The 10,030-nt window shown below is 41.8% G+C and overlaps 1 pseudogene; it reads right to left on the reverse strand.

Annotated features, from left to right (window-relative positions):
• Positions 1 to 8,943: 8,943 nt before the first annotated feature.
• LOC118574638 lies at positions 8,944 to 9,494 on the reverse strand (annotated as a pseudogene).
• Positions 9,495 to 10,030: the final 536 nt, after the last annotated feature.

Below are 10,030 nucleotides of genomic sequence, written 5' to 3' on the forward strand. Positions count from 1 at the left end.
CAAGGAGGCATGTATTTGTAATTCTAGTATTGGTGTAACAGGCTTTCTCAGATTCCAGCCCCCAAATCATGACATGGAGACTTATTAGTTATGAATTCTCAACCTTATCTTATGTTTGTTTATTGCTAGTTCTTATAATTTATATTAACCTGTTTCTCTTCATCTACATTTTTGCCTCAAGGCTTTTTACCTTTCTTTTGTTCTGTGTATCCTACTTTTCCTGTTTCTTCCATTTCTGGCTGGCTGGTGGCTGTCAGGCTGGCCCCCTAGCATCTCCCTCTTTTTCTCCCTTGTTCTTTCCTCTCTTTCATTCTCTTCTCCCATTTATTCTCTCTGCCTTCCGGCCCTGCTTATTCCTCTACTGCCTAGATATTGGTCGTTCAGCTTTTTATTAGACCAATCAGGTGCCTTAGGCAGACAAAGTAAAACAAATGCAACACATCTTTACATAATTAAATGCAGCATAAACTAATGTAATACATCTTTTCCTAGTTAAACAAATGCAGCATAAACAAATGTAACACACTTTTACAATAGTTAAAGTAATATTCCACAACATACTGGGGATGCAGAGACAAGCAGAATCCTAGCGCTGCCTGGCTAGCCTAGCCTACTTGGTAAGTTTCAGCCAGTGATGGGCACAATCTTCAAAAAGTGATGGATGTAGATGGCATGAGGTCTTTGTGCTCACAGACAAGCACTATGGGAACCAGGAATGTTAAGTACACAGGCTTGTCTCTTCAACAGAACGGATGTGTATATCTGTTTCCAACCAGAAGGCTGGGAGTGGATGTTGTTAACAGCCTGGTGATCTCTGTTGTCTGCAAGGCCAAGACACACCTGGATCTCCCAGATTATTATGTTTGACTCTCCCTCCCTAGACCTTCATCTTTAGTTTGGTTTCTCAGTCAATAGAACCCATCCTTAGGGGAGATGTCCTATGTATGTTATATCTTGGTGGCCTCTACACTATCTGTATGACTGAGGCCACACCAGATCCTAGGTCCCTAAGCTATAGAGCCCATCTTAATGGTAGAGGTCACATGTACATTGCAAGAGAGTTTCTATGTAGTTAGGCCTTAATCTTTATTATGTACATGGGGTTGAGATAATTATTACCAGGAAACTTTTTCACAAAATTGTACTGTACTTAAATATGTCTTAAATAAACTGCCTAGAGACAGATATAGTGGCACATGCCTTTTAAACCCAACACTCAGGAAGCAGAGGCAGATGGATCTCTGAGTCTGGGGCCAGCCTTGTCTACAGAGAGTTTCAGGACAGCCAGGGCTACAGAGAGAAACCCTGTCTCAAAAACACCAAATAATAATAATAATAACAACCAAAATAGGAAAGAAAAAAAAAACAAACCTAAAACCAACCAACCAACCAACTAAACAAATAAACCTGCCTGAGGTCAGACTCTAAAAGTTTGAACCAACACAGGCTAACTAAATGTTGTTGAACTGGATTTCCTTCTTCTTGTAGTTTGATTCACTGATAGCAGTAGAGCTTGTAGGGAACCCACAGATGGATCCTGAGGAGGAACACTGGAGCTTGTCTCCTGTCTCCACATACACATGTATACATGCACCCGTATCCACATGCATGCCTGCATACACACACACACACACACACACACACACACACACACACACACACACACCATCTCTTTGGACCACATCCCAAATAATGACATGGAGACTTCTTATTATTTATGAAATCTTGGCCTTAGCTTAGCCATGTCTTAAAACTTAAATTAACCCATTTATATTAATCTATGTTCCACTACATGGCTTGTTACCTCTCCTCAGTATAGTATGTCTGACTTCCTCTGCATCTAGCTGGCAAAATCCCCTGCCTTCAGATTCCTTCCCAGAGTTCCTATCTTGGCCTGGAAGCCCCACCTATCTTCTGTCTAGTTATTGGCCATTCAGCTCTTTATTAAACCAATCAGAAGGAGCCTTAGGCAGATGAGATAAAACAGAGACACATCTTCACAGTGTACAAAAAGATTATCCCACAACACACACACACACACACACACACACACACACACACACACACACACAGAATACAGAGAAGAATTACTTGAGAAATAAGGTAGCTGGGAAAATTCAGCTGAAAATATTTGACAGAGCAGCTGAAAAGAGATAGGGGACACTTTGCAGGTTTAATAGCAGAGTCTGAATCTACAGTTATAGAAAAAAATGAAATAAAACAGGACTAGACACACAGGGATTCAGCAAAGGCCCTGGTGCAGGATGATGGTTTCATTTGGAACTTCCCTCTCCCCCAGCAGACTTGAGCTGGCATAAACCTACCCAGAAAACATCTGACTGTTCTATGAAGAAACTGAATGACATCTGCAGAGAGCCAAGGCTTCAGCATGGATGCTGACAACTTGTGAGTAATTTCTTCTTCATTCTAGCATGTAGGGTCTACGATCTCCACTTCTCCATGCCCCTGCCCTATACAGAAGCCATTTGGATTGGGAAAACAGATATATTTTTCCAACATAATGTTCAATCCACAATAGCTTTTGAAACTTTCTTATTAATTATAATAATTACTAAGTATAATAAAAAAATTGAGAGGAAGAGCTGTGTATGGTGGCTCACACCTGTAATCCTAGCACTCAAGAGATTGAGAGTCAGAAGGAAGGGTCACCACAAATTCAAGGCCAGGCTAGGCTACATAGAGAATTCCAGGTCAGCCAGAGGTATAGTGTTAGAACCTGTCCTCTCAAACATGAAAAAGAAAAAAAATAGAAGAAAGCCTTCAAAACACTACCCCCCACACGCACACAAATCAGGGTCTTGTCTAAAATTAACAAAACACTTACTTTAATGGTCAATGCTGAAAAAAAAAAGGATTTGGAATCTCAGGAAATATAAGTTATATATGAAAAAGATTAAATTTAATTAGTATATTCAGGGAACTAAGAGAAAATATTGTATCTATAAATAGGAACAGAACATTATATAAAGGAGCAATCAGAGACAAAAAGGAATTCTTAGAAATTAAAATTTGAAGCTGGGTGTTATGGTGCATGCTTTTAATCCCAGCTTTCAGGAAGCAGAGGCAGGTGGATCTCTGTGAGTTCAAGGCCACCTTGGTCTACAAATCCAGTTCCCAGACAGCTATTACACAGAGAAACCCTGTTTAAAAAAAAACAAACAGCAAAAACAAAAGAGAAATTAAACTTTATTTGGCTGGAGATGTAGTTCAATGCTAGAGCACTTGCTTAGTCTGCACAAGTTCCCAGGTTCAATCTCTAGCACAACAAAAAGTTAAGATTAATTTCAAATTCCTATATGAATATTAAGGAGAAGGATTCTAGATGTTTCTCAGAAAACAGTGAAACAGCAAAGACAAAACTATGATGGAAATAAAATTTTAAAAAAGAGAGGGAGAAAAATGTGAATTCTGAAGTGTGTTCTATGAAGTCCAGTGCCTAACAAGAGTTTGAAAACTAAAAATTGAGAAAAAAAGGACAGTTGTGAGAATAGCTCCAGACTTCCTAAGAACACTGGGTGACAAAAGATAAGAGGGCAACAAGAAAACAGAAAGTCATTGTTACAGACTGTAACACAAATTACTAATTGGTCTTTAAATAAAAAACCTGGCACCAGATATTGGGGTGAAAGCTAAAAGATCAGAGAAGCAGAGCAAGGCACAGCCACCACCTCCTACCTCACCAACTCCTCAGCCCATAGGCCTCTAGCCAAATGAACTTCCTCAGCCAAAAAAGGCTTTAGTTCCTGTCTCTTCACACCTTATATACCTTTCTCTGCCCAGCCATCACTTGCTGGGATTAAAAGCGTGTGAATCTCAAGTACTGGGATTAAAGGTGTGTGCCACCACAGCCTGGCTCTGTTTTTCTCCTAGACTGAGTCAATCTCATGTAGTCCAGGGTGGCTTTGAACTCACAGAGATCCAGACAGATCTCTGCCTCCTAAGTGCTAGAATTAAAGGTGTGTGCCATCACTACTTGGCCTCTAGTTTAATATAGTGGCTTGTTCTGTTCTTTGATCTTCAGGCAAATTTTATTAGGGTACACAATATATCACCACAAGGGATCCCTTTCTGATTTGGGAGGAAAGTTTTCTTTTCTTTTTTATTTTTTTAAAGATTTATTTATTTATTATGTATACAGAGGAGGGCACCAGATCTCATTACAAATGGCTGTGAGCCACCATGTGGTTGCTGGGAATTGAACTCAGGACCTCTGGAAGAGCAGTTGGCGCTCTTAAACTCTGAGCCATCTCTCCAGCCCTTCATTTTTTTTAGGGAGGTTTCTGAGACAGGGTTTCTCTGTGTAGCTTTGTGCCTCTCCTGGAACTCACTTGGCAGCCCAGGCTGGCCTCGAACTCACAGAGATCAACCTGGCTCTGCCTCTCGAGTGCTGGGATTAAAGGCATGTGCCACCACCGCCCAGCTTTTTTAAAATTATTATTATTTATTTTTATTTCATGTACATTGGTGTTTTGCCATGGGTTTTAGGTCTCAGGAACTGGAGTTACAGACAGTTGTGAGCTACCATGTGGGTGCTGGGAATTGAACCAGGGTCCTCTGGAAGAGCAGTTGGTGCTCTAAACCACTAAGCCATTTCTCCAGCCCTGGCTATTTTTCAATGAAACCTTGCTTGCCAAAAAAATTCTAAAGGAAAATGATTGTTAGTAATAGCATCCTGTACAAGCCAAAATAACCATCAAGTGTGACAATGAAATAAAGAGTTGTAGAGATATATGAGTTAATAAAATTTCTCTCTCAAATACATTTTCTTAGGAAGCTACTTAAGGATGTTCTGAAGGAAGAGAAAGTTGTAAGCCAAGAACGAAGTGTTGGGATCCACAAGATAGTGAATCTATGCCAGGAAAGCAGTCACAGATGATCCCAGGGATGCCAACTGGGCAGAAGTCCTGGAAGTGGAGAACAGCAAGTGGAGAAAGAGTAGTCCAAGAATTAAAAATAAATTATCTATATGTTTGTGAATTCAATATGTTAAAAGGTGTTATTAGGAGTTTGAAGAAGCCAGATGTGGGTTGGGGATGTAGTTTGGTTAGTAGACTGCTTGCCTAGCAGACAAAAAACTTGAGATTGATCCCAAGCACCACATAAATTGGAGGTGATAGTACATCCCTGAACAATACAGCACTAGGGATGTGGAAGTAGGGGGAATCAGAAGTTCAAGGTCATCCTCAGCTATATACCAAATTTTAAGTCAGCCTGGGATACAACAGACCTTGTCTCCAAAACACCCTAACAGAAGAAGGAAAAATAAAGATAATAAATTGTACAAGACACAGGAAAGAAATTGTAATTAGAAGCATCAACAAAAAAGAGATGTATGAAAAATTATGATCCATTGGATCCCCAGGGACCAGCCAGCTGCCTCTTCCCCAGCCCCTCACCAAGAAAACTGTCCCCTGTGACACCATGGAAAATTGGACACTTAAACACACCCTGCACCAACTGGGAACAGGTAAGGCTCCATCTGACAAGGTGCCAAGCTCCCAGGCCCTGGGGACACACCCTGTGCCCCTCCCCCAAGCCTTTGGATCCCCAGGGAACAGCCAGCTGCCTCTTCCCCCTCCTCCTGGCCAAGAAAACAGCCCCTGTGACACCAGTGAAAACAGGAGACATAAGCCCATCCTGCACTGATTGGGAACAGAAAACAGGTCCTACCCTGCACCAATTGGGAAAAGCTGATCCCTGAGACAGAGCCCACTGGTGCCCATTGGACTAAGATCTGCTCCCTGAGACATAGAATCCACCAGTACCGATTGGACCAAGAGCCCAGATTAGACCAAGAGCTCCCATTAGACCAAGAGTATCAATTGCACCAAAAGAGGCTCCCTCAGCCACAGACAGCACTTGCACGGGGAGTTCAGGAAGAGATGGGTAGATGCCCCTGCAAAAATACAGTCAACACCATAAAGACCAATATGGCACCAACAGAACCTAGTGGTGCTATATCAGCAAGACCTGAACATCCCAAAGTAGAAGAAATAGACCTTTAAAATGACCTTAAGAAGATGATAGAAACCTTTAAAGAGGAAATGAAAACTACCTTTAAAGAATTCAAAGAAAAGGCAAACAAAAAAAATAGGAAGAAACCAATAAATCTCTTAAAGAAAGCTAAGAAAAGCAATTAAACTGGTGAATTAAAAAGTCCAAGATTTGAAAACTGAAATAGAGGCAATAAAGAAGACACAAACTGAGGGAAGGCTGGAAATGGAAAATCTGAGTAAATGAACAGAGACTACAGATCCCAGCATAACCAACAGAATGCAAGAGATAGAAGACAGAATATCTGGCATTGAAGATACAATAGAGGAAATAGATTAATCAGCCAAAAGAAACACTAAAGCTAAAAAAGTCATAACATGAAACGTCCAGGAAATTTGGGACCCCATGAAAAGACCAAACCTAAGAATAATAGGGATAGAAGAAGGAGAATACCAACTCAAAGGCACAGAAAATATATTCAACAAAATCATAGAAGAAAACTTACCCAACTTAAAGAAGGAAATGCCTATGAAGGTACAAGAAGCTTACAGAACACCAAATAGAGTAGATCAAAAAAAAAAAAAAGACCCTTTGCCACATAACAATCGAACCACTAAACATACAGAATAAAGACAAAATATTAGGAGCTGCAAAGAAAAAAGGACAAGTAACATATCAGAATAATACCTGGCTTTTCAATGGAGACTCTGAAAGCCAGAAGGTCCTGGACAGATAATATGCAGACACTAAGAGACCATGGATGCCAACCCAGACTATTATATCCAACAAAACTCTCAATCGCCATAGATGGAGTAAACAAAATATTCCATGATAAAACCAGGTTGAAACAGTACCTATCCACAAATCCAGCCCTACAGAAAGCACTAGGAGGAAAAAAATCCAACCTAAGGAAGTTAGATACAAGCATGAAAACACAGGCAATAAATAATCCCACACCAACAAATACCAAAGAAGAGAAACACACAACACTACCACCAAAAAATAACAGGAATTAACAATCACTGGTCATTAATATCCATTAATATAAATGGTCTCAATTCGCCTATAAAAAGCCACAGGCTAACAGAATAGATACAAAAACAGGATATATCCTTTTGCTGCATACAAGAAACACACCTCAACTTTAAAGACTGTCCAATCAAATGGACTTAAGAAGCAAGCTGGTGTAGCTACCCTAATATCTAATAAAATAGACTTCAAACTAAAATCAATTAAAAGAGATTGGGAAGGACATTATATACTTATCACAGGGAAAATCCACTGAGGTGAAGTCTCAATTCTGAATATTTATGCTCCAAATGCAAGGGCACCCACATATGTAAAAGAAACATTACTAAAGCTTAAATCACACATCAAACCCCAGACACTAGTAGTGGGAGATTTTAATATCCCACTCTCACCAATGGACAGATCTGCCAGACAGAAACTTAACAGAGAAATAAATGAACTAACAGACATTATGACACAAATGGACTTAATAGATATCTACAGAATATTCCACCCTAACACAAAAAAATATATACCTTCTTCTCAGCACCCCATGGAACCTTCTCTAAAATTGACCACATGCTCGGTCACAAAGCAAATCTCAACAGATACAAAATAATTGGCATAACCTCCTGTATTTTATCAGACCACCATGGCTTAAAGTTAGATTTCAACAACAACAAAAATTATAGAAAGCATGGATAGCCCATCAATGGAGAAATGGATGAGATCTACGTGAGCAAATTGGGAGAGCAGGGTAATGGAGGGCAAGGGATGGGGGATGAGAGCTTAGGGGAGCAGGAGGTTCGATCTGGAATGGAAACAGAGTGGGAGAGCAAGGAAAGAGATAAATGAAGACACCATGGGAATAGGGAGAAGCAGAGTGCTAGGGAGGTCCCCAGGAATCCACAAGGATGACTCCACCATAGACTGCAGGCAATAGCTGAGAGGGTGCCTGAGCTGGCCTACTCTGGTGATCAGATGGTTGAATACCCTGTCATCATAGAACCCTCATCCAGTGACTGATGGAAGCACGTGTAGAGATCCACGGCCAGGTCCCAGGTGGAGCTCCAGGAGTCCAATTGATGAGCAAGAAATATCGAGACCATGACTGAAAAAAGTACAGAGACAACTAGCCAAACTATTGGAAACACATGAACTGTGGACCAATAGCTAAGGAGCCCCCATGGTACTAGACTAGGCCCTTTGAATAAGCAAGACAGTTGTTTAGCTTGAATTGCATAGGGACCCTCCAGGCAGTGGGATCCAGGACCTGTCCCTAGTGCATGAGTCGGGTTTTTGGAACCTAGTGCCTATGGTGAGACACTTTGTGAAGCCTTAATGCAGGAAAGAGGGGCTTGAGCCTGCCTCAACTGAATGTACCAGACTCTGCTGACTCCCCATGGGAGACCTTGCCTTGGAGGAGGTGGGAATGGGAGGTGGGTTGGGGAGGAATGCTTGGGGGTGGGAGGAGGGAGGACAGGGGAATCTGTAGTTGGTATGTAAAATGAATAGAAAATCTCTTAATAAAAATTTTATTTAAAAAAAGAAAAAAATTATCATCTCTATCAGAAACAAAGCAAAATTTATCATAATTTTCTAATTGGTGGTATGTAAAAAAGAATGCACATTGGGACCTTGATGGTAGACTCTCTCTCTTTTTTTTTATGTATGTCCCACAGTAGGCTGGAACGGCTTTATTTCAGGGCCCACTGGACCCAGGTTCTCTGTAGCACTGTGGCCACCAGACTAGGAGGGGCTAATTTATCACAAGGAATGACTCAATGAGGGAGGGGCTTGTGCCATGACAGGACCTTTGACAGAGATGCAGGCACATGGGAGGTAGGAATAGGTTATTCTTTCCGGAAAATCTGGCTGGCATGTCCACCTGGAAAAATACTTTGCTGGAGTGGCCCTTAGTCACAGGGAGATTACCCTCCCCAACATTGCCCTGCCTACTATCCTCTCCAGGATCAAGCCACTGGGCTGGCCTAGTTCCTCCAGGAGAGCTGTGTCACGAAGCCCCCACTCTGGGTTCCTGCATTTGAGGGTTAGGTCAAAGTCCACGTTGCTCTGGGGAAAGATCTTCCCATTGACTGCAAAGGGCCCATAGGAGATCAGCACAGCCCCTCAGTGCAGTTCAGGGGGCTGATGTGGATCATATTCATGCAGAGCAACAGGTCCAGGGATCGCTGCTGAATCCCACCCCATTGCTCCCACTCCCAGGTCACATCCGGGTACAGTGGGGCCATCACATTGAACAGCCCTTGGGCTTGAGTCGTGGTGGCAATGCTGTCCAGGCATCGCTGATCCACATCTGACGGCTGCCACTCGTGGGGGAAGGTGCTCAGCGTGCTGGCTGGAGCCCGAGGCCACCTCGAGCACGAACTGTGCTGAGCAGGATCCACATCCTGGCGGAGCACTCACAGGATGGGCTCCTTGTTTTGCTCAGCAGCTGTAGCCACCATCATCGCAGCAGTGCTCGAAAACTTCTCTTTTTAAATGGTCCAGGAGTCATCAAATTAGACTCATGAGAATGAAATACGACTCTAGCATGTCTTCTCCTTCTCTTCTCTCTCCATCTCCCTCTTTTGGTTCTTTGATACAAGATCTCAGTCTATAGCCTAGACTGGTTGATGTTTTTACCTCAGTCTCCCAAGCGTTGAGATTACAGGCATCAGCCACCATGCCCAGCTTTATGTGGTTAACTTTAGTTGTTCATACACTTAAACAACACATTTTAACTTCTTATGCCACTAACTTTCAATAGTGATATTATCTTTGACCATTTTGTACCAATTACACTTTAATTTTACATTGTTGGGGTTAATATTTAAGAAACATGAGAAGATAATCACCAAAGGACAGACAGAAGAGTGGAACAAAAGCGTAATAGGGCTTGAGGGACCCTGCCAGATAAATGATACCCAAATTTCCCACTGAGTTGTAGTGGAACTTAATAAGCAAATACACACAAGATCAGCCAAGAATCCCTGATTTATAAGTT

Source organism: Onychomys torridus, chromosome X, assembly GCF_903995425.1.
Source record: "Onychomys torridus chromosome X, mOncTor1.1, whole genome shotgun sequence".
NCBI lineage: Eukaryota > Metazoa > Chordata > Mammalia > Rodentia > Cricetidae > Onychomys > Onychomys torridus.